Below are 26,366 nucleotides of genomic sequence, written 5' to 3' on the forward strand. Positions count from 1 at the left end.
GCTAATTTTTGTATTTTTAGTAGAGATGAGGTTTCACCATGTTGACCAGGCTGATCTCAAACTCCTGACCTCAAGTGATCTTCCTGCCTTGGCCTCTCAGAGTGCTGGGATTACAGATGTGAGCCACTGCACCCAGTCAGAAAACCGTTTGTTACACAATTAAAGACAAGGTATAGAATGCGTATTCAGAATGGGAGTAATATTTTTATTGTGAATGAAGGCAAATAATAATTATTAGCAAGACTCACATGGCTGGCAGCAGATCCTTCCCTTCTTTGATGAGGGGAGATTGGAAGGGGTAGAGAAGGATGGTGTCAAGGTCGGCAGGGAGCGTCTTCTAGGCTGGCCAGCTGCACACACACTTGGTTCTCTGCCTCAATAAAGACGCCAAATCTTCAAATAAATTCTTAAAGCCCTCTTCAATTTTAAGACCAAGCTTTTAGGTTGGTCTTTCTAACCAACCTCTAACATTTTCTATGGCTTTCTCAGGAAAGCTGCTTTCATGGTTCAGACCCCTGTTGTAGCATTGATCTCATTTTATGCAATTGACTGACAGCAGTCTCTCCTCTCGTCAGTTTGGTGTTAAAATAAATAGAGTTTTTGGACATTATACACCGACACCACTAAACCCCCAGAATTTTGATTTTTGTACTTGGGCTCATGAATGAACATTTCAAATGGCTGCATTGTTTAGTTCCAAAAGCACCAATATCTCTGTGCATTGGTATTTGAACATGATTTGAATATATATACATGGAAAAAGAATGTGTTGATGTTAGTTATAAGAAGAGTAAGTCATAAACATAGTTCAGTTGGGACAAAGCTGGAAATCATTAGACATGCTGGAAGGGGTGCATTTTAACAATGATCACATATTTGGGCTTAGGCCTGTTGATTCTGTTTGTGAAAAAGAAAAAAAGAAAATTAAAGAGCACATATAAAGTGCTGAAAAATATATTCCTAAAGAGTATATCTGAAAGGTGACATGAACTAATTCCTCATATAAAAATTAATTCCAGATGGAACAAAATTGAGAGATAAGGAAACCATAATAGTACTAGAAAAAAAGCACTAGAAAAATTTTCTTAATCTCACTCAAAAGTAGGAAAGACTTTTCCAAGCATAATATAAATAAAATCCAGAAGCCTTAAAGGAAAAGACGGATATTTGCACTGCATAAAAATATTTAAACTTCTGTAGCACAAGAGAAAAAAAACAACTCAGTAAATAAAGTAAAAAGTTGAAAAAAATGTTGGAACACAAGCCTTCATTTTCCTTATATATAAAGAGCTTTAAAAATAAGATGAAGTGCCTGTAGTCCTGGCTACCTGAGAGAATTAGGCAAACGATCATTTGAGCCTAGGACACAGAGGCTGCAGTGAGCTATGATTGTGCCACTGCACTGCAGCCTGGATGACAGAGTGACACCCCATCTCAATCAATCAATCAATAAGATAAAGCCACATAACTTAGTAGAAAAGTGGTCAGAATATATGAATAGAAAGTTCATGGAAGAGGAATTCCAAATAACTAATAAATACATGAAAAATGGTCAACTTTACAAATAAATATAAAATAATGAAATATTTTTCTTATTTTAGATTGGCATAGATCCAATTTTTGGTGATACCAGTATCAGGAAGATGTCCTCTCAAAAGCATTGCTGGTAGGAAAGAAAATTGTTATAATTTCTTTGGAGGGCAGTCTAGGAATACTAAAAATGTTCACACACTCTGTGACCCAGCAATTCCACTATTCAGAATTTGTCCACCATGCCGGCGTGGTGGCTCATGCCTGTAATCCCAGCATTTTGGGAGGCCGAGGTGGGCAGATCACTTGAGGTCAGGAGTTTGAGACCAGTCTGGCCAATGTAATGAATCCTCATCTCTAACAAAAGCAAAAATACAAAAATTAGCCAGGTGTGGTGGTGGGTGCCTGTAATCTCAGCTACTTAGGAGGCTGAGGCAGGAGAATTGCTTGAGTCAAGGAGGCGGAGGTTGCAGTAAGCCAAGATCGCACCACTGCACTCCAGCCTGCACCAACAGAGTGAGACTCCATCTCAAAAAAAAAAAAAAAAGAATTCGTCCAACAGAAATATCCTTTTAGTAGCATACACAAAAAATTAGATACACAGCTAAGGACATTCACTATAGTATTGTCTGTGCTTAGGTTTCCAGATTCTGAGTCTGTTTTTCAAAACTGACATTTGCGTTATGTTGTTTTCTGATTAGAAGCACCCATGTGCATTGTAAGAAATTCAAATAAAACAGTTATGTTAAATTAGAAAGAAAATTCCATCCCCAAAGATAATGACTACTAACAGTTTAATGCATATTATTTCCGGACCATTTTTGTACATAAATACATGCAGTAATATGAATTTAAGCTTTCCAAATCTTATAACCAGATTCAGCTAAATATTTTGAGATACAATTTATCCTCATCCAAATGCTCGCTATGTGCTATTTAAAACGTATAAGCTGAATACATTGCAAAAACTAATATCCTTCACTAGCTGAATTCACTTCTCAAACTTTATCTCTTGGTGTCTCAATTTAGAAATAGATTTGAGATCCAAGGATAACTGGATAAATATTTTTTCTTCTACAAAAGTTAAACTGTAACATACACTATTCAACAGCTTGCCTTTTTTTCCTTACAAATATATTTTATACATCATTCAATGTTAGTTCATAAAGATCTATCTCAGCTGGGCATGGTGGTTGATGCCTGTAATTCCAGCACTTTTTTGGGAGGCCAAGGCAGGAGGATTGGTTGAGTCCAGGAGTTTGAGACTAGCCTGGGTAACATGGCAATACCCCATCTCTACAAAAAATACAAAAATTAGCTGGGTGTGATGATGCACACCTGTAGTCCCAAGTATTTGGGAGGCTGAGGCAGGAGGATCACTTGAGCCCAGGAGTTGGAGGCTGCAGTGAGTTATGATCAACATCACTGCATTCCAGCCTGGATAACAGAGTGAAGCCCTGTCTCTAAAAACAAATAAAAGCGAAAAAGATCTATCGCGTTTCTTTTAAATTGCTGCATAGTACCATTGTACAGCTATAACATAATTTAACTGGTTTCTTATTGATGATAATTTATTGGTAGCCTAAGTATATGTATTGACATGGAAAGGTGTCCAAATATTTTTAAGTTAAAAAGTAAATTGGACCGTATGTATAGTCTATTTTAAAAGGATAAGCTGGTTAATATATACACAGAAAAAAATTCTGGTGAAATATACATCCAACTGCTATTTATCTATCATCTATCTATCTATCTATCTATCTATCTATCTATCTATCTATCTATCTATCTATTTAGAGATGAAGTCTCACTCTGTCACCCAGGCTGGAGTGCAGTGGCACGATCTGGGCTCACTGCAACCTCCACCTCCTGTGTTCAAGGAATTCTGTCTCAGTCTCTTGAGTAGCTGGGACTACAGGCGCACGCCACCACGCCAGGCTAATTTTTGTATTTTTAGTAGAGACAGGGTTTCACCATATTGGTTAGGCTGGTCTTGAACTCCTGACCTCAGGAGATCCACTAACCTAGGCCTCCCAAAGTGCTGGGATTACAGCTGTGAGCCACCATGCCCAGCCCCAACTGCTATCATCAGAGGTACAGATTGAGACAGGAGAGGGGGACAATAATCATTTTTTGGGGGGTTATATTTTTCAGTGATGTTTGAATGGTTTTACTATGAAAATATTATTTTAGAAGCAGAAAAAAATAAAAGCACACAAAGGTATTGTCAAGGAACAATATTTCACCAAATAGAGCTTTAAAAATCTGATCGGCTTTTATTAGTGATTTATGAATTGGGCAGCATCTCATCTATGAAACAGAAAGGTGCTTTGGTGAGAGCCAAGCAGAGAGGGTTGGTTACGTAGGCAGAAAAAGGCTGAAAAGAGCAAAAACAAGGAGGAAAAAGTGCATTGATCATTTCAAAGTTACTTTCCTTATAGGGTTAAAGCAGAGGGGATTTTCATATCATGCCAACTCAGGTTGACTGGCCCCTTTGGATTAATTGCTGTGAATCTCTTGTTCTTTGGAAAACCAGCTGGTTTCTAAATTTAGTTTGATTATGTGGCACCTAGCATGAGTGACTCCATTCTGGTTTGGTCTGGTCTGTTGGGGCCTAAGGGCAGGAGCTCAGTCCAAAACAAGGACCTCCCACAAATTTTATTTAACAGCATATACATGAATATTCTTTGTAAGATACTTTGAAATAGTGAAAAATTGAGTGCAGTAAATAAGGGATTGGTTAAATACAGTATACTCACATAGTGGAATACAATTGAGCTCTCCCCAAAATACAGTGTAATCCCACACAGAGAAAAATAACCAACATGGTAAAACCCCATCTTTACTAAAAATACAAAAATTAGCTGGGCGTGATGGTGGGCGCCTGTAATCCCAGCTACTCAGGAGGCTGAGTCAGGAGAATCACTTGAACCAGGGAGGTGGAGGTTGCAGTGAGCTGAGATCGTGCCACTGCCCTCCAGCCTGGCGACAGAGCAAGACTCTGTCTCAAAAAAAAAAAAAAAAAGAAAAAAAAAAGTAACTAATAACAACAATATGCCTTTATATAGATCAAACTGTTAATTATCTCTAGGAATATTTTAGCTTTCTTAGTAATGTCTATAATATTTTAATTGTCAATATGCCACATGAATTACTTTTACAGTTGAGATAAAAGGTTATTATTTAATGCTGGTTGAAACTGGGAATTTTATGATTTTTGTCTAGGTCTTGAGAAGCAACTACCTCACCCTGTTATATCAGGTAAGTCTATTGTTTATTTTTATTTATTTATTTTTTTGAGATAGAGTCTCGCTCTGTAGCCCAGGCTGGAGTGTGGTGGCTTGATCTTGGCTCACCGCAACCTCCGCCTTCTGGGTTCAAGTGATTCTCTTGCCTCAGCCTCCCGAGTAGCTGGGATTACAGGCATGCGCCACTGCACCCGGCTGATTTTTGTATTTTAAGTAGGGATGGGGTTTCGCCATGTTGGCCATGCTGGTCTTAAACTCCTGACCTAAGGTGATCCACTGGCCTCGGCCTCCCAAAGTGCTGGGATTACAGGTGTGAGCCACTGCGCCCGGCCCTATTTAATTTTTATGCATTAGGCTTTCCTATGCATTTCCAGGAACCTATTATGATACAAGTAGACTGTGCAGATATCATTTTTTTCCCTCTAGACCAATGCTATCCAATAGAAATTTATTGCAAGCTACATATGTAACTTTAAATTTTCTAGTAACTACATTTTAAAAAGAGCAGGTGCAATTAATTTTAATACTATATTTTATTAACCCAATATATCCAAAATATTATCATGTGAACATGTAATGGATATAAAAATTATTAATGAGATATTTTACATTCTAATTTCCACACTAAGTCTTTTAAATCTGGTGTGTGTTCTACTTACAGCATATTTCAATTTGAGTGCTAAATTTTCAACAGTTAAAATGTTGTCCTACCAAAACAATAAGATATGTATGCATTTAGAGGAAAAATATTTCACTCTGCTTCAGTTTTTAAATGTAAGTTAAAATTAATTTAAAACATCACTAGTGTGACCAGTCACACTTGCACATTTCAGGTACTCCATAGCCACAAGTGGCTGGTGGCTACAGCATTGGGGAGTGTAGATATAGAACATTCCACTGGACAGCCGTGGTCTAGACATTGAGCTCCAGGCAGATACAATCTCTTACTCATCTTCAGGGCTCTATGACTTAACAGTGCCTGTTACACAGTAGGAATGCCATAAATGAAGAACCCATTCATAGATCTGGGACTGAGATCATCATGAGCAGCACACTGATTAAGGGTGAAAAGACACACCTTCACAACATGGCCATGGATGGCCCTATTTACCTCCTCCTGAGCAGGACAAATAGTTAATATACGTGGAGGGATTTTGGTGTTGCAGACAGCAAATTATTTGTGGAATCTATTTGTTCTTCCCAACTGACTTAATATAAAAAAGAATTTGTATGATGGAATTTTAGACTCAAGATTGTCTTTGGTACAAGGCGGGAACCCGGTGTACCTTGGGACCAGGGGACTGACACAGTGGTTGTCTGCTGGGGGCAGGAGGGGGCAGCAGAGAGCCACCAGGGTGGTTGGCTCCGGGGAACCCAAAAGATGATGGATGAGTGGGAAAATGGACTGTTAGGGTGAACCCAAATCACAAACTCATAGATCAAAAGGAAAGCCGGGCTAGAAAGCCAAGCCAGGATGGAATCAATGTATTAGAAAATATGCTGTGAATCTGTGGTTTCCCTTACCACTTCAGTAGGAGATTTGACCTTTACTTTCTTTCTACTTAAATTATAAACAAAATGAAGAAAATTGGCCAAGTGTGGTGGCTCATGCCTGTAATCCCAACACTTTGGGAGGCTAAGGCAGAAGAATCATTTGAGGCCAGGAGTTTGAAACAAGCCTGAGCAACATAGTGAGACCCCATCTCTATTTTTTTTTAAATAATAAAAAAAGAAAATTAAAATTGTTGTTTACTACACAGAATTTTTAGCAATTTGTATAGCCAAATCCCTGAGTTAACTTTTTGGTGTATTTCCTTCCAAAATAATAATCATTTTGAATACATGTTTTGTTTTATAAGCTCCTTAAAATTTTTTTTGTCTAATTCTGGGTTTCAAGGGGAATGCGTCTAGCTTTTGCCCATTCAGTATATAATGTTGGCTGTAGGTTTATCATAGATGACTCTTATTATTTGAGATATGTGCCTTTAATACCTAGCTTATTGAGAGTTTTTAATATGAAGGGGTGCTGAATTTTATCAAAAGCCTTTTCTGCATCTATTGAGATGACCATATAATTTTTGTCTTTAAGTTCTGTTTATGTAATGAATCACATTTTCTGATTTGCATATGTTAAACTAACCTTGCATCCCAGGGATAAAGCCTGCTTGATCATAGTGGATAAGCTTTTTGGTGTGTTGCTGGATTTGGTTTGCCAGTATTTTGTTGAGGATTTTTCACTGATGTTCATCTAGCCTGAAGTTTCCTTTTTTGTTGTTTCTCTGCCAAGTTTTGGTTTCAGTATGATGCTGGCCTCATAGAATGAATTAGGGAGGAGTCCCTCCTCCTCAATTTTTTGGAATAATTTCAGTAGGAATGGACCAGCTCTTCTTTGTACATCTGGTAGAATCTGGCTGTGAATCCATCTGGTCCTGGGCTTTTTTTGGTTGGTAGTCTATTTATCACTGATTCAATTTCAGAGCTAGTTATTGGTCTGTTCAGGGATCCAATTTCTTCCTGGTTCAGTCTTGGGAGGGAGTATGTGTCCAGGAATTTATCTATTTCTTCTAGATTTTCTAGTTTGTGTACACAGAGGTGTTCATAATATTCTCTGATTGTTGTTTGTATTTCTGTGGCGTCGGTGGTAATATCCCCTTTGTCTTTTCTAATTTCTTTTATTTGGATCTTTTTTGGTTTTTCAAGTCTCAATATCCTTCAGCTTAGCTTTGATTTTGGTTATTTGTTGTCTTCTGCTAGCTTTGGGGTTGATTCACTCTTGGTTCTCTAGTTCTTTTAGTTGTGATGTTAGGTTGTTAAACTGAGATCTTTCTAACTTTTTGATGTGGGCATTTAGTGCTATACATTTTCCTCTTAACATTGCCTTAGCTGTGTCCCAGAGATTCTGGTGTGTTGTATCTTTGGTCTCATTAGTTTCAAAGAACTTCTAGATTTCTGCTTAATTTCATTATTTACCCAAAAATCATTCAGGAGCAGGTTATTCAATTTCCATGCAATTGTGTAATTTTAAGCTATTTTCTTAGTCTTGAATTCTATTTTAATTGCACTGTGGTCTGAGAGAGTGGTTGTTATGATTTCAGTTCCTTTGTATTTGCTGAGGAGTGTTTTACATCTGATTATGTAATTGAATTTAGAGTATGTGCCATGTGGCAATGAGAAGAATGTATATTCTGTTGTTTTTGGGGTAGAGAGTTCCGTAGATGTCTATCAGGTCTGTTTGATCCTGTGCTGAGTTTAGGTTCTGAATATCTCTGTTAATTTTTTGCCTGGGTGATCCAATACTGTCAGTGGAGTGTTAAAATTCCCCGCTATTATTGTGTGGGAGTCTAAGTCTCTTTGAAGGTCTCTAAGAACTTACTTTATGAATCTGGGTGCTCCTATGTTGGGCGCATATATATTTAAGAGAGTTAGGTCTTCTTGTTGAATTTAACCCTTTACCAATATGTAATGCCCATCTCTGTCTTTTTGATCTTTGCTGGTTTAAAGTCTGTTTTGTCTGAAGTTAGGATTGCAACCTCTGCTTTTTTCTGTTTTCTGTTTGCTTGGTAGATTTTTCTCTATGACCTCTCTCATCACTCCTATTCAATATAGTATTGGAAGTCCTGGCCAGAGCAATCAGGCAAGAGAAAGAAATAATGGGCATCCACATAGAAAGAGAGTAAGTCAAAATATCCCTGTTTGCAGATGACATGATCCTATGTCTAGAAAACCCCGTGGTCTCAGCTCAAAAGCTCCTTAAGCTGATAAACAACTTCAGTAAAGTCTTGGGATACAAAATCAATGTACAAAAAATCAGTAGCATTCCTATACACCAACAACAGTCAATCTGAGAGCCAATCAGGAATGCAATCCCATTCACAATTGCCACAGAAAGAATAAAATACCTAGAAATACACCTAACCAGGGAGGTGAAAGATCTCTACAATGAGAACTACAAAATACAGCTTAAAGAAATCAGAGATGACACAAACAAATGGAAAAACATTCCAAGTTTATGGATAGCAAGAATTAACATTGTTAAGATGGCCATACTGCCCAAAGCAATTTATAGATTTAATGCTATTCCTATCAAACTACTGATGACATTCTTCACAGAATTAGCAAAAAACTGTTTTAAAATTCTTATTGAACCAAAAAAGAGCCTGAATAGCTAAGGCAACCCTAAGCAAAGAGAACAAAGCTGGAGGCATCATGCTACCTGACTTTATACTACAGGTCTACAGTAACCAAAACAGCATGGTACTTACAAAGACAGATACATAGACCCATGGAACAGAATAGAGAGCCCAGAAATAAGGCCACATACCTACAGCCATCTAATCTTCGACAAAGCTGACAAAAACAAGCAATGGGGAAAGGACTCTCTATTTAATAAATGGTGCTGGGAGAACTGACTAACCATATGCAGAAGATTGAAACTGGACCCTTTCCTTACACCATATACAAAAATCAACTCAAGACGGGTTAAAGACTTCAGTGTAAAATCCCAGACTGTAAGAACTCTGGAAGACACCCTAGTCAATACCATTCTGGATGTTGAAACGGGCAAAGGTTTCGTGATGAAGATGCCAAAAGCAATTGCAACAAAAACAAAAAATGACATTGACTGGAAGCCTTATTGATTAACAAAAAAAGAGAAATAAATTGACAATGGGATCTAATTAAATTAAAGAGCTCCTGCACAGCAAAAGAAACTATCAATAAACAGACAACCTACAGAATAGGAGAAAAATTTTGCAAACTATGCATCTGACAAAGGTCTAATATCCAGCATCTATAAAGAACTTATACAAATTTACAAGAAAAAAAACCCATTAAAAAGTGGGCAAAGGACACTTCTCAAAAGAGGACCTACATGTAGGCAACAAGCATATGAAAAAAAGCTCAGCATCACTGACCCTTAGAGAAATGCAAATCGAAGCTACAATGAGATACCATCTCACACCAGTCAGAATGGCTATTACTAAAAAGTCAAAAAATAACAGATGCTGGCAAAGTTGTGGAGAAAAAGGAACACTTATACATTGTCAGTGGGAGTGTAAATTAGTTCGACCATTGTAGAAAGCACTGTGGCGATTCTTCAAAGAGCTAAAAACAGAACTACCATTCAACCCAGCAATCTCATTATTGGGTATATACCCAAAGGAATAGAAATCATTTATCATAAAGACATGCATTTGCATGTTCATTGCAGCACTATTCACAATAGCAAAGACACAAAATCAACCTAAATTCCCATCAATGGCAGACTGGATAAAGAAAATGTGGTGCATATACACCGTGGAATACTATGCAGCCAGAAAAAAGAATGAGATCATGTCCTTTGCAGGAACTTGGATTGAGCTAGAGGCCATAATCCTTAGCAAACTACTGCAGGAACAGAAAACCAAATACCTCATGTTCTCACTTATATTTAATAAGTGGAAACTAAATGATGAGAACATATGGCACATAGAAGAGAACACTGGGGCCTACTGGAGGTTGGAGGGTGGGAAAAGGGAGAGGATCAGGAAAAATAACTAATGAGTACTAGGCTTAATACCTAGGTGACAAAATAATCTGTACAACAAACCCCCATGACACGAGTCTACCTATTTAACAAACCTGCACATCAACCCCTGAACTTAAAAGTTAAAAACAACAACAACAAAACCCCAAACAATTTAATATTCTGTGAATATCTTTTCACATCTTTGAATTTCTTAGTATCCTTCCTTCCTTCCTTCCTCCCTTCCTTTCTTCCTTCCTTCTTTCTCTTTCCTTTCTTTCCTTTGCTTTCCTTTCCTTTCCTTTCCTTTCCTTTCCTTCCTTCCTTTTTTTTTGGAGACAATGTCTCTCTCTGCCACCCAGGCTGGAGTGCAGTGGTATGCCCATGGCTCACTGGAGCCTCGACCTCCTAGACTCAAGGGATCCTCTTACCTCAGCCTCCCAAGTAGCTGGGACCACAGGTGCTTGCCACCACGCCTGGCTAATTTTTGTAATTTTTGTAGAGTTAGGGTCTTGCTATGTTGCCAGGGCTGGTCTCAAACTCCTGGGCTCACATGACCCTCCTGCCTCAGCCTCCCAAAATGCTGAGATTACAGGTGTGAGCCACCCTGCCTGGCCAGATTTCTTAGCATTCTTATATACTTTTTTTTTTTTTTTTCCTAAAGAGGTAGGATCTTGTTGCTATGTTGCCCAGGAGGGACTTGAATTCCTGGGCTCAAGGGATGGGACCCTTCCATCTCAGCTTTCCCAGTAGCTGGGACTACAGGAGTGTGTCACCATGCCTGGCTGGCTCTTATATATATCATTTCTAATGGTAGCCTTATGTCCGGTGTGAATTTGCTCTGCTTGATTTCACCAACTGGCAATTAGAAGACACTAGGATTTTTCTAATTTTTCATCAGTTTAAACAGCATAAATCCTAGGTACATCTTTGTGTGTATCCATGGTGATTTTCCTTAGAATAAATTCCTGAAAGTAGAATAGTAGGCACATATCTGTGAGTTTTTGCCTTTGAATTGCCAAATCCCACTCTTGGAACAGCTGTAACAGTGTACACACTTCTGTACTGTTCATTTCCTCAAACCCTCACCAACTCTGGGTAGTATTAAAAACAAACAAACAAAAAACAGCCTACCACATTGGCTGGGTATGGTGGCTCACTCCTGTAATCCCAGCACTTTGGGAGGCCAAGGAGGGCAGATCTCTTGAGATCAGGTGTTTGAGACCAGCCTGGCCAACACAGTGAAACCCTGTCTCTACTAAAAATGCAAAAATTAGCCAGGTGTGGTGGCATGTGCCTGTAATCCCAGCTACTCGGGAGGCCGAGGCAGGAGAATTGCTTGAACCTGGGAGGCAGAGGTGCAGTAAGCCGAAATTGTGCCACTGCACTCCAGCCTGGGTGACAGAGCAAGACTCTGTCTCAAAAGAAACAAACACAAACAAACAAACAAACAAACAGAAAACCTCCCTCAAAAACAACCTACCACAGCAAAAAAACAAAACAAAACAAAAAACAAAAAACCTAACAACTTTACTAACCTGATTGGTGAAAAAAAATGGCATCTTATTTTTTGAAATATCATTTCTGTGATTACTGCAGGTATTGAACTTAAAAAAGAGTTTGGTCATCTCTCTCTGTCTCTTTGTCTCTCTCTCTCTCTCTCTCTGTGTGTGGGAGAGAGAGAGCTGCTTATTTTTGTCATTATTCATTTTTTTTTTTTAGGGTTGGTCAAATGAAACAAGCAATTTTTAATGAATGATGTTTTATAGAAGTAATTTCAATCCAAAAGAATTATTTTTTTTCTTTTTTTATAGGTTATTTATTTATTTATTATACTTTAAGTTCTAGGGTACATGTGCACAATGTGCAGGTTTGTTACATACATATGCATGTGCCATGTTGGTGTGCTGCACCCATTAACTCGTCATTTACATTAGGTATTTCTCCTAATGCTATCCCTCCCCCAGCCCCCACCCCCTGACAGGCCCCAGTGTGTGATGTTCCCCACCCTGTGTCCAAGTGTTCTCATTGTTCAATTCCCACCTATGAGTGAGAACATGCGGTGTTTAGTTTTCTGTCCTTGTGATAGTTTGCTGTGAATGATGATTTCCAGCTTCATCCATGACCCTGCAAAGGACATGAACTCATCCTTTTTTATGGCTGCATAGTATTCCATGGTGTATATGTGCCACATTTTCTTTTCTTTTCTTTTTTTTAGACCGAGTTTCGCTCTTGTTGCCTAGGCTGGAGTGCAGTGGCAAGATCTTGACTCACCGCAACCTCTGCATCCTGGGTTCAAGCGATTCTCCTACCTCAGCCTTCCTGAGTAGCTGGGGGTTACAGGCATGTGCCACCATGCCCTGCTAATTTTGTATTTTTAGTAGAGATGGGGTTTCCCCATGTTGGTCAGGCTGGTCTCGAACTTCCGACCTCAGATGATCTGCCCAATTCAGCCTCCCAAAGTGCTGGGATTACAGGCGTGAGCCACCGTGCCTGGCCTGTGCCACATTTTCTTAATCCAGTCTGTCATTGATGGACATTTGGGTTGGTTCCAAGTCTTTGCTATTGTGAATAGTGCCGCAATAAATATACATGTGCATATGTCTTTATAGGAGCATGATTTATAATCCTTTGGGTATATACCCATTAATGGGATAGCTGGATCAAATGGTATTTCTAGTTCTAGATCCTTGAGGAATCACCACACTGTCTTCCACAATGGTTGAACTAATTTACACTCCCACCAACAGTGTAAAAGCGTTCCTATTTCTCCACATCCTCTCCAGCCTCTGTTGTTTCCTGACTTTTTAATGATCGCCATTTTAATTGACGTGAGATGGTATCTCATTGTGGTTTTTATTTGCATTTCTCTGATGACCAGTGATGATGAGCATTTTTTCATGTGTCTGTTGGCTGCATAAATGTCTTCCTTTGAGAAATGTCTGTTCATATCCTTTGCCCACTTTTTGATGGGTTGCTTGTTTTTTTTCTTGTAAATTTGTTTAAGTTCTTTGTAGATTCTGGATATTAACCCTTTGTCAGAGGGGTAGATTGCAAAAATTTTCTCCCATTCTGTAGGTTGCCTATTCAGTCTGATGGTAGTTTCTTTTGCTGTGCAGAAGCTCTTTAGTTTAATTAGATCCCATTTGTCAATTTTGGCTTTTGTTGCCATTGCTTTTGGTGTTTTAGTCATGAAGTCCTTGCCCAGGCCAATGTCCTAAATGGTATTGCCTAGGTTTTCTTCTAGGGTTTTTATGGTTTTACGTCTAACATTTAAGTCTTTAATCCATCTCAAATTAATTTTTGTATAAGGTGTAAAGAAGGGATCCAGTTTCAGCTTTCCACATATGGCTAGCCAGTTTTACCAGCACCATTTATTAAATAAGGAATCCTTTCCCCATTTCTTGTTTTTGTCAGGTTTGTCAAAGATCAGATGGTTGTAGATGTGTGGTGTTATTTCTGAGACCTCTGTTCTGTTCCATTGGTCTAGATATCTGTTTCGGTAGCAGTACCATGCTGTTTTGGTTACTGTAGCCTTGTAGTAGAGTTTGAAGTCAGGTAGCGTGATGCCTCCAGCTTTGTTCTTTTTGCTTAGGATTGTCTTGGCCATGGGGGCTCTTTTTTGGTTCCATATGAATGTTAAAGTAATTTTTTCCAATTCTGTGAAAAAAGTCATTGGTAGCTTGATGGGGATGGCATTGCATCTATAAATTACCTTGGGCAGTATGGCCGTTTTCACGATATTGATTCTTCCTATCCTTGAGCATGGTATGTTCTTCCATTTGTTTGTGTCTTGTTTTATTTCGTTGAGCAGTGGTTTGTAGTTCTCCTTGAAGAGGTCTTTCACATCCCTTGTAAGTTGGATTCCTAGGTATTTTATTCTCTTTGTAGTAATTGTGAATGGGAGTTCACTCATGATTTGGCTCTCTGTTTGTCTGTTATTGGTGTCTAGGAGTGCTTATGATTTTTGCACATTGATTTTGTGTCCTGAGACTTTGCTGAAGTTGCTTATCAGCTTAAGGAGATTTTGGGCTGAGACGATGGGGTTTTCTAGATATACAATCATGTCATCTGCAAACAGGGACAATTTGACTTCCTCTTTTCCTAACTGAATACCCTTTATTTCTTCCTCTTGCCTGATTGCCCTGGCCAGAACTTCCAACACTATGTTGAATAGGAGTGGTGAGAGAGGGCATCTTGTCTTATGCCAGTTTTCAAAGGGAATGCTTCCAGTTTTTGCCCATTCAGTATGATATTGGCTGTGGGTTTGTCATAAACAGCTCTTATTGTTTTGAGATATGTTCTATCAATACCTAGTTTATTGAGAGTTTTTAGCATGAAGGGTGTTGAATTTTGTTGAAGGCCTTTTCTGCATCTGTTGAGATAATCATGTAGTTTTTGTCGCTGGTTCTGTTTATGTGATGGATTACGTTTATTGATTCGCGTATGTTGAACCAGCCTTGCATCCCAGGGATGAAGCCGACTTGATCATGGTGGATAAGCTTTTTGATGTGCTGCTGGATTAGGTTTGCCAGTATTTTATTGAGGATTTTTGCATCGATGTTCTTCAGGGATGTTGGTCTAAAATTCTCTTTTTTTTGTTGTGTCTCTGCCAGGCTTTGGTATCAGGATGATGCTGGCCTCATAAAATGAGTTAGGGAGGATTCCCTCTTTTTCTACTGATTGGAATAGTTTCAGAAGGAATGGTACCAGCTCCTCTTGTACTTCTGGTAGAATTCGGCTGTGAATCTTTCTGGTCCTGGACTTTTTTTGGTTGGTAGGCTATTGATTATTGCCTCAATTTCAGAGCCTGTTATTGGTCTATTCAGAGATTCAATTTCTTCCTGGTTTAGTCTTGGGAGGGTGTATGTGTCCAGGAATTTATCCATTTCTTCTAGATTTTCTAGTTTCTTTGCGTAGAGGTGTTCATAGTATTCTCTGATGGTAGTTTGTATTTCTGTGGGATTGGTGGTATCCCCTTTATCATTTTTTATTGTGTCTATTTGATTCTTCTCTTTTCTTCTTTATTAGTCTGTCTAGGGGTCTATCAATTTCGTTGATCTTTTCAAAAAACCGGCTCCTGGATTCATTGATTTTTTGAAGGTTTTTTGTGTCTCTATTGCCTTCAGTTCTGCTCTGATCTTAGTTATGTCATGCCTTCTGCTAGCTTTTGAATTTGTTTGCTCTAGCTTCTCTAGTTCTTTTAATTGTGGTGTTAGGATGTTGATTTTAGGTCTTTCCTGCTTTCTCTTGTGGGAATTTAGTGCTATAAATTTCCCTCTACAAACTGCTTTAAATGTGTCCCGGAGATTCTGGTATGTTGTGTCTTTGTTGTCATTGGTTTCAAAGAATATCTTTATTTCTGTCTTCATTTTGTTATTTACTCAGTAGTCATTCAGGAGCAGGTTGTTCAGTTTCCCTGTAGTTGTGCAGTTTTGAGTGAGTTTCTTAATCCTGAGTTCTAATTTGATTGCACTGTGGTCTGAGAGACAGTTTGTTGTGATTTCTGTTCTTTTACGTTTGCTGAAGAGTGCTTTACTTCCAATTATGTGGTGAATTTTAGAATAAGTGCGATGTGGTGCTGAGAAGAATGTATATTTTGTTGATTTGGGGTGGAGAGTTCTGTAGATGTCTGTTAGGTCCACTTGGTGCAGAGCTGAGTTCATGTCCTGGATATCCTCGTTAACCTTCTGTCTCATTGATCTGTCTAATATTGACAGTGGGGTGTTAAAGTCTCCCATTACTATTGTGTGGGAGTCTAAGTCTCTTTGTAGATCTCTAAGGACTTGCTTTATGAATCTGGGTGCTCCTGTATTGGGTGCATATATATTTAGGATAGTTAGCTCTTCTTGTTGAATCGATTCCTTTACCATTATGTAATGGCCTTCTTTGTGTCTTTTGATCTTTGTTGATTTAAAGTCTGTTTTATCAGAGACTAGGTTTGCAACTCCTGCTTTTTTTTGCTTTCCATTTGCTTGGTAGATCTTCCTTCATCCCTTTATTTTGAGCCTATATGTGTCTCTGCATGTGAGATGGGCCCCTGAGTATAGCACACTGATGGGTCTTGACTCTTTATCCAATTTGCCAGTCTGTGTCTTTTAATTGGCGCATTTAGCCCATTTACATTTAAGGTTAATATTGTTATGTGTGAATTTGATCCTGTCATTATGATGTTAGCTGTTTATTTTGCCCATTAATTGATGCAGTTTCTTCATAGCATCAATGGTCTTTACAGTTTGGCATGTTTTTGTAGTGGCTGGTACCAGTTGTTCCTTTCCATGTTTAGTCCTTCCTTCAGGAGCTCTTGTAAGGCAGGCCTGGTGGTGACAAAATCTCTCAACATTTGCTTGTCTGTAAAGGATTTTATTTCTCCTTCACTTATGAACGTTAGTTTGGCTGGATATGAAATTCTGGGTTGAAAATTCTTTTCTTTAAGAATGTTGAATATTGGCCCCCACTCTCTTCTGGCTTGTAGGGTTTCTGCTGAGAGATCCACTGTTAGTCTGACGGGTTTCCCTTTGTGGGTAACCCAACCTTTCTCTCTGGCTGACCTTAACTTTTTTTCCTTTATTTCAACCTTGGTGAATCTGACGATTATGCATCTTGGGGTTGCTCTCCTCGAGGATTATCTTTGTGATGTTCTCTGTATTTCCTGAATTTGAATGTTGGCCTGCCTTGGCTAGGTTGGGGAAGTTCTCCTGGATAATATCCTGAAGAGTGTTTTCCAACTTGGTTCCATTCTTCCCATCACTTTCAGGTATACCAATCAAATGTAGATTTGTTCTTTCCACATAGTCCCATATTTCTTGGAGGCTTTGTTCATTTCTTTTTACTCTTTTTTCTCTAAATGTGTCTTCTCACTTTATTTCATTAATTTGATCTTCAATCACTGATACCCTTTCTTCCACTTGATCGAATTGGCTATTGAAGCTTGTGCATGTGTCACGAAGTTCTCGTGCCATGGTTTTCAGCTCCATCAGATCATTTAAGGTCTTCTCTACACTGTTTATTCAGTTAGCCATTCATGTAACGTTTATTCAAGGTTTTTAGCTTCCTTGTGATGGGTTAGAACATGCTCTTTTAGTTCGGAGAAGTTTGTTATTACCGACCTTCTGAAGTCTACTTCTGTCAACTTGTCAAAATCATTCTCCGTTCAGCTTTGTTCCATTGCTGGTGAGGAGGTGCGACCCTTTGGAGGAGAAGAGGTGCTCTGGATTTTAGAATTTTCAGCTTTTCTGCTCTGGTTTCTCCCCATTTTTGTGGTTTTATCTACCTTTGGTTGTTTACGTTGGTGACCTACAGATGGGGTTTTGGTGTGGATGTCCTTTTTGATGATGTTGATGCTATTCTTTTCTGTTTGTTAGTTTTCCTTCTAACAGTCAGGTCCCTCAGCTGCAGGTCTGTTGGAGTTTGCTGGAGGTCTGCTTCAGACCCTGCTTGCCTGGGTATCACCAGCGGAGGCTGCAGAATTGCAAATATTGCAGAACAGCAAATATTGCTGCCTGATCCTTCCTCTGGAAGCTTTGTCCCAGAGGGGCTCCTGCCTGTATGAGGTGTTTGTCAGCCCCTACCGGGAGGTGTCTCCCAGTTAGGCTACACGGGGGTCAGGCACCCACTTGAGGAGGCAGTCTGACTGTTCTCAGAGCTCAAACGCCATGCTGGGAGAACCACTGCTCTCTTCAGAGCTGTCAGACAGGGACTTTTAAGTCTTCAGAAGTTGTCTGCTGTCTTTTGTTCAGCTATGCCATGCCCACAGAGGTGAAGTCTATAGAGGCAGTAGCCCTTGCTGAGCTGTGTTGGGCTCTGCCCAGTTCCAGCTTCCTGGCTGCTTTGTTTACCTACTCAAGCCTCAGCAGTGGCGGACGCCCCTCCCCCAGCCTGGCTGCAGCCTTGTAGGTCAATCTCAGACTTCTGCGCTAGCAGTGAGCAAGGCTCCATGGACATGGGACCCACTGAGCCAGGCACGGGAGAGAATCTCCTTGTCTGCCAGTTGCTAAGACCATGGGGAAAGCGCAGCATTTGGGCAGAAGTGTCCTGTGTTTCCAGGTACAGTCTGTCATGGCTTCCCTTGGCTAGGAAAGGGAAATCTCCCAACCCCTTGCACTTCCCGAGTGAGGCGATGCCTACCCTGCTTTGGCTTGCCGTCTGTGGGCTGCACCCACTGTCCAACCAGTCCAATGAGATGAACCAGGCACCTCAGTTAGAAATGCAGAAATCACCCATCTTCTGCATTGATCACGGTGGGAGCTGCAGACCAGAGCTGTTCCTGTTCGGCCATCTTGGAACAGAGACTCATTATTTATTTTTTACAAGATTTTTCTTATAGAGTTTTGTAGGTGGTTTCTACATAGTAAGGATATTAACCCTTTATTATACATGCTGTAAATATTTCCCCTTGTACATTATTTGCCTTTTCATTGTTTTTGGCATGTGGTTTTTCAGAAAGTTTTATTTTATAAAATAAACTTTCTATTTTGAAATAATCTTTGGAATAATTTTAGATTTTCAGAAAAGTTGCCAACATAATACAGAGAGTTCCTGTATACCTTCACCCAGCTACCAGTAATTTTTTTTTCCCAGCCACTAGATCACCAAGGATCCCCTAATGTTAACATCTTACATGGCCATGGTACATTTGTCAAAACAAAAAAAATCCCATAAGATTTTAAATATTCATGGTTCCAGAGAATCGAGCCTTGTTCATGGTTCCAGAGAATCAAGAAACTGATACAACCTTCATCTTCCTGTGATGAAAAATTTTGTTTAAAATTTGGTTGATTAAACTTTGATCTTGGCTCACTGCACCTCTGCCTCCTAGGTTCATCCTACTTCCACCAACCATGAGTTTATGTATTTCCCTGTGAGAGTACCAAAGTCTATTTAATTCATAATCTTTTGAAACATATCATTAATAGTTTATTAATAGTGCTGTAGAACTCATTTTACTACAAGTAGCTTTTCTCCTCCAGTGCCAATCACTTCGGGAGCCACAGGTTATGGTGCAGACATGGCCAAGTCCAACAACCATACCACACACAACCAGTCCTGAAAATGGCACAGAAATGGTATCAGGAAACCCTCATCATAAAGATATGCATCTTTTAAGGGGGTGGACCCCATGTTCCTGAGGAACATGTGCTTTTCCAAGAAGCACAAGAAGGTCCTAAAGAAGATGCACGTGCCAAGGCTATCAAGGCCCTTGTAAAGCCCAAGGAGGTTAAGCCCAAGATCCCAAAGGGCATCAGCTGCGAGCTCAATCGACTTGCCTACATTACCCACCCCAAGTGATAGATGCAGGAGGCAGATAAGGAGGTCCCTAGAGAACCTCTGACCCGCCCCACAAGTGTTTACATCAGATGCTTTTGTGCAGATGAGGGAACCTGCCCAGGGTCTTGTCTGTGTATGCCTGCAACGGACTGGAGACCCACCTGTGCACTGGGAGAATGGGGTAGAGCCATGGGAATTTCGTGCCTTGTGTAGCGGGGAGGAGCCTGGCTTCTTCAGCTCATGTGGTGGCAAGGAATCAATTTGTGACATGGGGGCCTGTTAGAAGGACCCCTCTTGCTTTGCTGAAAGTTTTTTTTTCTTTTAGCTCAATACATTCCACTTTACTCACCATTCAATGTGCCTGCATGCCTAAACTTTCCCAGTCTTGTGACAAGAACCTGGTTTTAGCTGAACTAAGGAGCAAAAATTCTGCAACATTTTGGTGCCTGAACAGGGACTTGAGGAAGGGTAAGATGTGAACCAAAAAATCTTTTTCCCTTTTGCTTCTAAGTCTTTTTGTCCTCAGACTTCTTCTGAGGGTAGAGGCAACTGTGCACCACCTGACCCCAGTGGCTGCAGGCTCGTGCAGGATGAATGGGCGAATAGCAGCTCCCTGCTCCCTTCCTGGCTGGGGCTGGGGCTCCCAAGGTTGCTGCATGGCAGGCTGGCCAGCCTTCCCTGCTATGCATCCATGGAGTCTTCCTCTTCCCTGGCCAAGGGGTCCAGCTCCATCAGACAGCAATTAAGTTTCTCTCCCTGTTGCAGGAATCCATTTGCGTAAGAATAAAAGGTTCCTCCCAAGGCATCTTTTTCTTTTCTCCACCCTGTCAGCAGTTAACATAGCCCTGCATTTAAGCTTTTTTTGTTTTGTTTTGTTTTCTTTTTCTCCACCAGGTCAGGAGTTAACTTTTAAGTGAGGCTTTTTTATTCTTTTTAGAGGGCATTTTACTAGGCCAGGACCCCAACTAACACAGCTAATATTCTCTGTAAAGTTTTAATTATGAAAAAGGATTTGTGAGGTTTGTCTTAAGCTGTAGCCAATCTGGTGTGCTTTGCATATCTTTCTGTATGGTCACTAGCAAACTTTGCTGCAGGTCTCCATCTTGTTTTACATCCTTGGAAGTGTGACCTGTAACCACAAGACAATGCTTTATTTTAGCATCTGCCATTTTACAATGGCAGCCTAGGTTCAATCCTGGCTTAGGGAATGAGTTCTTTCTGGTTTGACGTCTGCATTACTTTTTTGCCATTTGTTGATTCTCTTCCCCTCCATGAACTGCCTTGGATTTTCCTTTCTCTGAGCTTTTAATAAAGTTTGAAAGCCAGAAATATTGGCTGCTTGGCATGGCTAAAGTTGGATAACAAGGGATTTAAAAGGACTTTCTTAGAGAGTGCTCATCTTAATTAAAAGTGGATATCCAAGTTATGAGTATATTTAAAATGCCTTTATGTTTTTCTCTTCTTTTTTTTTTTTTTTTTTGAGATGGAGTTTCACTCTTGTTGCCCAGGCTGGAGTGCAATGGCATGATCTCAGCTCACTGCAACCTCCACCTCCTGGGTTCAGGCGATTTTCCTGCCTCAGCCTCCTGAGTAGCTGGGATTACAGGTATGTGCCACCACACCCAGCTAATTTTGTATTTTTAGTAGAGATGAGTTTTCTCCATGTTGGTCAGGCTGGTCTCAAACTCTTGACCTCAGGTGATCCACCCTTCTTGGCCTCCCAAAGTGCTGGGATTATAGGTGTGAACCACCATGCCCAGCTGTGTTTTTCTCTTCTTGAATCTTGTTTTGCTGGAAAACGGTTTTTTCTTATTAACTGAAATATTTTTCTCCATTTGCCTTGCCACTCTTAATGCATGCATGAGAGGGGAGAGGCTTCTGTTTTCCTCATGGATCCCCAGGAATTAAAGGCAGATGGATCCCTGTCAAAATCTGTTTTTGCCTTCCAGCTGTATTTGTTTATTAGGCCCTAAAAATGGCATATTTTCCTAGCCTTGTTCTTAAAGGGCTCCACCCAGAGGCCAATAATCTATTTAGGAGATGGCAAATGAAAAATCTTATGGCTACTGGATTTTCTTTTATCTCTCTGTTTAGTAATACAGGTATTGTGTATGTGATGTCTACAAAAAGAGCTCTAATTTATTGACTTAAAGAAGGATAAAGACTTGGATCAAATAGTTTTTAAAGGGAAGATAAAAGCTGTAGTACCTTTTAGTTCATGTGACTTTAATCTTTGAGAAATAAAAACAGCCTTAAAGATTATTGGTAAAATGCAGATATTGTCAAAATGTAAATTTTTGCCTGGGGTTATAGGATTGTTTTGAGTTAGGTAAGAAAAAACTAAAAGTTTAAACAAGTTATGGAAGGTTTCTAAAAAATTAATCTTGCAAAATAAATTCTGTGTGTGAACATTGACTACATTCAAAAGGGTTATAAAAGGTTTTTGATTTTTTAAAAATTTTTGAGTCACCATTTTGACAAAATAAATAACTTATGGTAATCTGGAATTCTGTTTTATAACATCAAGTGTTTTAAACCTCTAACATATTTAACAGGCTTCCCAAAATCAAACTTCAGTTTCAAAATTGTCTTTCCTGATACCTAGCTTTTGGATGCTACAGAGGGCCCCTGGAGCATTCAGAAGAGAGGTAAACAGGATTAGTTGACATGTTTAGGTACATGGGATTTCCAAATTGATGTTTAATCTTCTTCAAGTTATATTTTAGGACATAATATTAATACATGTTCCAAAATTATGTGGGATTTTAAAAATTCTAATGTCTGAGTATATGCTATCAATCACAATTAAGGTTGTTATGTATTGTAAATCACGGGGATAACCAAATTTCTTTGTCAATCATGTTTCTGACTGTAACTACCCTGGACATTTTGTTATTCACAGACGATTTTGTCTTGCTTTGATCCTCTTCAAAAGATGATTATAATCAGCTATAGAATTTTGACAGGTGCTCTCAAATGGAGGTTTCTGATAACTTTGGACATTATGACATTGGAATAAAGGAAAAACATACAGGACTCATGAAGAGCTGAAATGTTCACGAATATCAAGCAAAAAAAGAATTAACCAAATTGACTAAACTAATAGAGAATTAAAATAATCTTTTTGACTTTTGCTTGGAAAATTGCTGATCCTTGTTTTCTCAGAGTCAAGGAAACTTATTTTGAACTATTTATGGCCTTTAATAATTCAGTAAGCTATCCTCCTGTGAACAAAATTTGGAGCATGTTTGTCTCCCTTTCTCTGCCTGGCTTCTCTGGAATTTGGTTTTGTTTTTTTCTTTTGGAGATGGAGTTTTGCTGTTGTTGCCCAGGCTGGAGTGCAATGGCATGATCTCAGCTCACTACAACCTCCACCTCCTGGGTTCAAGCGATTCTCTTGCCTCAGCCTCCCAAGTAGCTGGGATTACAGGCACCTGCCACCATGCCCAGCTAATTTTTGTATTTTTAGTAGAGATGGGATTTCACCATGTTGGCTAGGCTGGTCTCGAACTCCTGACTTTAGGTGATCCACCCACCTTGGCCTCCCAAAATGCTGGGATTACAGGCATGAGCCACTGTGCCAGGCCTAGGATTTGGAAACTAGTTGTGAGTATTTTTAACTTATGGCAATATTGTTGTTTGCCTCAGTGCAATAGGAATCCATTTTCTTTTGCAACAGGATGCGATTGGAGAAACTGGTTGTTTTACCAAAGCTTTGATTGGATGAGTATGCTTCCCTTTAAGGAATCACGCTCAACTTGCAGAGCTGATAAAAGCCCCTTGGGAAAACTGGCCTCATACCTTGTCTACACATTCCCTGTACAGGGTTCCTAACCTGTGGTGAGTAAAGAATGTCGCATTCCAACAGGCCCAGGAACCACATGTTCTTGGGACCTCAAGAAGGGAGGAGTTTACCCAACTCACAGGTATTTGAAGGTACAAACCCATGGCTGGGCTCAGCTTTAGAAAGTCCTTTCTGAGATTCCTTGTGGAACAGAGTTCCAACAAAACCAGTCTAAAAGGGTTATACAAAAATAATTATTCTTGTTGCATTTTATGCAAATAATCAGGCCAAGTATCAGACTAAAGTCTATTTTGCAAACAACTCAGTCCTATCTTGATATGTTTTTAACAAAATGAGGACTGAAGAGAGAGAAATTATGTTTTAAAATTTATCATATGTTTGTCATTAAATTCTAGACTCATTAGTTGTTTTTAAGTTCTTGCCTACATTTTATACTAACCTTGCTTTTTCTTGTGAACTAACCAGCAATCCCTGGCTGCAGCTCAGAAAGGACAAAAGGGATGGATGATGTAAAAATCTGGATCAATACTCTAGTTCTGAGCAATTATTCTGTGAATCCTGCCAGGTGATGGGAATAAATAGAATGCCCATCAACCAGAGATTTCCTTTTTGGGAAAGTAAGACCAAGGGAGTTAACTAAAGCCAAGCCCCACATACCTAAATCTCAGCAAGCATAACTATAGCCACCAATTATCTGGGCATGTCACAGGACATCCTTTTCTCTCCCTTGTTCGAGGAGGGCTTGATTCCATAGTTTCACCTTAGCATTCAACTTATGATAAGGAGTCCATGCAACACTGCCTCCCCCTTCCAGAGACACATTTTTGTCCCAGACTCAACTCCAAGCTTTGGATTGAAGCCCTAGGAAATAAAACTGCGTCTGAGGGATCCAGAGGCAGATGATAATGGAAGTTAAAAGGCACAGCAGAGTGTGACTGATTCCTGCTGATTAATCCAAGCTTCCTGTTTCATGGATAAAGGTTATGTTAGTATCCATGGCATAAATGAGGTCTAGAAAACTTGAAGACTACTGACAGCAGATGAGATAGGGCATATGTTGGCAAGAGCGGATATTGCCACCCCCTAGGCCCCCCTGTTAACATGAGTGAAAGCCACTTTGACACCCATGGGTGGCACTCTGTCACAGTTGCCAGGAGGAACACCTCACTTTCTCTCTCCCTCATGTACCCTGGATATTTTCTAGGAAGAGAAGGGAACCTGGGATGCCTTGCTCCCCTCTTTCTAGATGAGTAGCCATTCATCTTCAGTCTGCACCCCTTTCAAATGCATCCTGAACCCCTGGGGCTCCTTTGAAAAAAAAGAAAGCCTTCTTTTTTCCTTTTTCCTTCTCTGTGCTGTCTTCACTGATAGGTAATTGTGTCTCTGTACTACGATATACTCTCCTTGGATACATCTTCCAAACTGGAAAAAGTTATTTTCCAAACCTTAAACTCATTGGCTTAGGATTGGGCTTGGGGGAAGAGAACCCAGAAGCCTGACATGCTGGCAAAAGGGTAAAAGCTTTTTATTATCAGTCTGGCTTTTGGCCTGCCTCTCCTTGTGCAAACTGGTAAAAGGCCTTGTGGTTTTTGCACTGTTCTTACCCTCCTTTATTTCATTTTGATACATGTTTTCTAATAACCCAGGTTGTCTCTTCTCACCTTCAGGCCCTCAAGCTCCAAAGGATCATGCAACTTGGGACTTGGACGATTTCCCCTTTTCCTGGGGACCCTTAGATAGGCCTCTGAGGGAGATCTGATTGCCGTTTTCCTAAAACAGCACCCCCTGTCAGCATGAAGCAGTTAAGATTGGTCTTCATCCTTATCCTTATCTTTGTTTGTTTGTTTGGTTTGGTTTTTTTGAGATGGAGTCTCTCTCTGCCGCCCAAGCTGGAATGCAGTGGTGTGATCTCGGCTCACTGCTTGCTTGCTTCCCAGGTACACGCCATTCTCTTGCCTCAGCCTCCTGAGTAGGTGGGACTACAGGTGCCCACCACCACGCCAGGCTAATTTTTTGTATTTTTAGTAGAGATGGGGTTTCACTGTGTTAGCTAAGATGGTCTCGATCTCCTGACCTTGTGATCCACCCACCTTGGCCTCTCAAAGTGCTGGGATTACAGGCGTGAGCCACTGCAACCAGCCCCTTATCTTTATCTTTATCCTTATTCTAAAGGCAGTTAGATGGACTTCTTTAGAGGCGGAAATAATAGATGCAGGAGGCAGATATGGGGAGGGGTCCCTGGAGAATCTCCGAGCTGCCCCACAAGTGTTTACATCAGATGCTTTTGTGCAGATGAGGGAACCTGCCCAGGGTCTTGTCTGCACCTGCCCGCAACAGACTGGGGACCTGCCTGTGCACTGGGAGGATGGGGTGGTGCCATGGGAAGTTCACACCCTGTGTGGGGGGAAGAACCTGGCCTCTTCAGCTCATGTGTGGTGGCCTGAAATCAATCTGTGAGGTGGGGGCCTGTTAGCAGGACCCCCTCTCACTTTGCTGAGAGTTTTTTTCTTTTTTGCCCAGTAAACTCCACTCTACTCACCCTTCAATGTGTCTGCGTGCCTAATCTTTCCTGGTTGTGTGACAAGAAGCCAGTTTTAGCTGAACTGAGGAGCAAAAATTCTGCAACACAAGGCTGGGAGTTGTGCTTGTGCCTGCATTGCCAAGGGTCTCAGACTCTGCCAGCCAAAGGCCAAAGCCAAGTATTGAAGCAAGGCTCAGGCTGCAGCTCCAGCTTCAGTTCCAGCTTAGGCTCCAAAAGGTGCCCAGGCTCTCACAAAGGCTCCAGAGTAGAGACCTCTGTCTGCCAATGTGAGAACAGAAGGACTAGTGTGACCCCTGGGCTGCCCTCTGCACGGGGCTGATGTCCTCCAGTGCTATTTGTACAAATAAACCCAAGGCAGGGGGACAAAAAGCACTACAAATAACCCCGTTTCTACAGGCAAAGGCATTCAGAGTTTTGAGTTGGAAGTGCTTTAGAATCTGGTATCTCTACTGAAGGCTTCAATCTGTGGTT

The 26,366-nt window shown here is 40.3% G+C and overlaps 1 protein-coding gene and 1 pseudogene across 1 annotated transcript in view; both read left to right on the plus strand.

Annotated features, from left to right (window-relative positions):
* The window catches only part of CPA2 (carboxypeptidase A2), a 56,793-nt gene that overhangs the window by 3,983 nt on the left and 26,444 nt on the right, over nucleotides 1–26,366 (plus strand). The window contains exon 2 of the mRNA XM_063815592.1: nucleotides 4,756–4,791. The gene's annotated coding sequence lies outside the window, so the exon portion shown is untranslated. The remainder of the gene's footprint in view (nucleotides 1–4,755; nucleotides 4,792–26,366) is intronic.
* On the plus strand, nucleotides 19,289–26,143 carry LOC112209810 (large ribosomal subunit protein eL29-like; annotated as a pseudogene).

The sequence above is a fragment of the Pan troglodytes genome, chromosome 6, assembly GCF_028858775.2.
Source record: "Pan troglodytes isolate AG18354 chromosome 6, NHGRI_mPanTro3-v2.0_pri, whole genome shotgun sequence".
Lineage (NCBI taxonomy): Eukaryota > Metazoa > Chordata > Mammalia > Primates > Hominidae > Pan > Pan troglodytes.